Source organism: Lactuca sativa, chromosome 2 (genome assembly GCF_002870075.4).
Source record: "Lactuca sativa cultivar Salinas chromosome 2, Lsat_Salinas_v11, whole genome shotgun sequence".
Classification (NCBI taxonomy): Eukaryota; Viridiplantae; Streptophyta; class Magnoliopsida; order Asterales; family Asteraceae; genus Lactuca; species Lactuca sativa.
In genome coordinates, this window is record NC_056624.2 from 74,515,082 (window position 1) to 74,518,596 (window position 3,515).

A 3,515-nucleotide genomic window follows, 5' to 3' on the forward strand; every position below is an offset into this window, starting at 1 on the left:
GTTAGTCGTAGATACTACTTCTCTAGGTGAAAAGTTAAGAGTAATCTTAAAGATTGGAGACACGTCCTCTGTAACACTTCCTCGGAACGAGATAGTGGAGGACTGCCCCTGTAACCAGAATCTCCGTACGTAGGAAAGCGTGACTTGAGTGTATAGATCTATACGGGACTGACAATCCCACACCTGGCTTCTAGCTACAGCCAAACCGAAAGGTTCAAGGGTGACGAAAGTCATAAAAAGGATATTGACCACGACTCGAGTCATATCTAGTCTGAGTATGGTTAAGGACTCGCAATCTAGATTATTAACGCTTTAGACTCATTTACTAGCTTTATGTACGTAGTAAAGCTAATGTACGTTCAAGGATGACAGGCACACACATACACACGTTCAGGAAAACATGGGGTTTTCCTGGGGAGAACACTGAACATAACCAGAAATGGTAATGATGCACACACTCATTCAGGAAAACATGGAGTTTTCCTATGGATAACAATGAACATAATCAGAATCGGTAACAGTTAGTATACACATAATTGGTAATAGCACACCCTCACTCATTCAGGAAAACATGGAGTTTTTCTATGGATAATAATGAACATTATCGGAATCAGTATCAGTTAGCTCACACAGAACCAGTAATAGTTCACACTCACACATGTAGGAAAATATAGGATTTTCCTGAGTAACAGTAGTACGTAACCAGAAAACTATAACGAGTTGGATAACTAAACTTTACAATTCACAATAAACAATCATGTTTTTCATTGTACATCGTTTACTTTACTTTTCGGATTTGGAAACTAACTTTACATAAGAAAATATGGGATTTTCTTGGATAACCACATTTTTAGAAAACTAAGGGAACTCGTACATTTTCAGAAAAACAAAACCGCTTATGATCTCACCAGCTTTATGCTGATTTTCAAACCGCTTGTATTCTCAGGTCCGTGTTAGACAGGTACCCGAAGATCCTTTTGTGCGAAGACGGAGTTCTCAGAAGAATCGTTTTGTGTTGTTCATATATACTATGTATCACATGTATAACTTTTGGTTTTGAAACAAATGTATAACTTTCATATATGTAATGTAACGGTTGATTTACTTTACTTACTATGTACATTGGATATGATACTCAACGTGGAGTCAACCCCGGAAATGTTTCCGCCTTCGGTTTTCGGGGTGTGACATCACTAAAGCAACTTAATAGGATGAATTATGGAGAGAAAGGATTAAATATGATTTATTAATATATTATCAGAATAATATATTAAAGGAGAAGTCATATTGTTTAATTAATATTAGTCAAGAATTAATAAGAATTTAGTTTGTGACTAAAAGAGATTAATTAAACTTAAGGGACTGGAATTGTAATTATAAGATAATTGCAATTGGGTTATGGATTGCCTTATATTATAAGGTTGGACGAATTCTATGGGGAAACCCATTAGAAATCGTCCAAGGCCTTTAAGGAAAGGAGTCCATGGGTTGCTTAGGGCTTAAGCATCCAAATTAGGGTTTCCTTGTTAGATAACCCTAATAGCCTCACTATATATAGAACCCTTATGCTCCAAAAACGTGGTGAACTAGTTGTCTAGGGTTTCCTCACGTTTTTGAGAGCCTCTTTCTCTTCTCTTCTTCATCCTCTTGCTCTTGGTCTTTGTGAAACATTAGAGGATTGACATTTGTGACTCTAAGCTTTCTAAAGTCAATACAAGAAGGATTTGAGATTGTTATTGCTACATAACAATCAAGGTATGATCTAAACCCTAATTATATGTTGTATTGATTATCATATGCTAGATCTAGGGTTTATAGTCTTGGATAAATTGCATGTACAATAGAGAAACCTAGATCCAAGCATTAGGGTTTGTATGAGCACATAGGATGTTCTTTTGTCCTAAACCCATCACTTCTGACCATCTGTCTGGGGATGATAAGTTGTGCTGAGAGCAACTAGAGATCCCAATTCACGTTGCATAATGGCCTAAAATTGAGAAGTGATTCGAGTATCACGTTCGGAAGTAATCTTTAGTGGTACACATTATTTATAGTTTTCCTCTCCTTTTTTGAGATATTAACTGTATAGGCCAGATAAATAGAACACCCTTTCGATATAAATTTATAGGTTTTTAAGAAAGAGATTATTTAAAGATTTTAAGTTTTTGTTACCGTAGACATAAATAGGATCCTTCCCTTCGATAGGGATGTGTACCATCTTTTCGTAACATTAGAGTTCTACGTGGTTCTTTAACAACCAATTCTTGCCGAGAATAATATCAAAGTTGGGCAAGAAGATATGAATCAGGTTAGTAAGAAAACTATAACCTTCAGATTCTATGAAAAAATCTCTATGGACTTTACCAACAAGTAATGATACACTTCCTATGGTATCTACGTGAAATGGTTGTGCGAGTGCATAACAAGCAAATTGAAAAGAATGCGCAAATTCATGAGACACAAAAGAATCTGAGGCACCAGAATCAAATAAGATGTGAGTAGGTCTAGAATTGATAAGAAATGTACCCATCACACATTCGGGTCCTCGCGTGGCTCCTCTGTGGTAATCTGGAATGCACGACCCTTAGCTTTTGGCACCTCCTCCTTTTTAGTTGGAGTATCTTTTGGTTGTTGAATGGAAGCTTGACTTCCCACCATTTGACTAGTAAGTTTAGGAAAAAAACGCTTCTTGCGGCCAGTAACACCACAAGCAAAGAAAGTAACACTCTTCATTGGACAAACGGGCTTTATGTGACCCACTTCTCCACATCCATAACAAATCACCACTTTTTTTGTTCTACATTGGCCCTGGTGGTTCTTTCCACAAACGCAACATGATGACGATTGAAGAGAAAAAGATTGTGATCTACCGCGACCACGAAAAGCACTCTAAGACTCCAATTGTTGGCTAGGTTCATATTGAACGGATTGAGCTGGTGGAATAAAGGAAACAGGAACAGTTCGATCAGTACGTGGGTGCCTAGAAGCAGTAAGAGTGGCACCACGTATCTCTAGTTCATGCTCGCATATTCGAGCATACTCAATGGCTTTATCAAATGATAGAACATCCCGATTGGCTATGAAATCATGGATTTCATGCCGTAGTTCCTCCATGAATAACTGAATTTTCTTGTCTTCAGTTGGACTATACTTTGCAACAAACTGTGCTTTTTCATTATTGAGTTTCATACTCATTCACAATCATTCATTCTTGCTTAAGCTCAAGAAACTCTTTATCCAATCTCCTCCTCATGTCTAGAGGACAATACATCCCTAGCAAAGGAGTTTTGAACATCTCCCACGACAAATTCTCCCGGTCATACTCGTTGAGAGCTTCATATGTTGCTTCCCACCAGACCAAGGCTTCTCCGATGAGCATTGCAGAAGCATAATTAGCCTTGTATTCATTATCCACATGAGAATTACAAAATATTTTCTCTGTGTTTTGACTCCAAGGTAGAACAACTATGGGATTAAGGACACCAGAAAACTCCATAGCACCACTACTCTTGAAA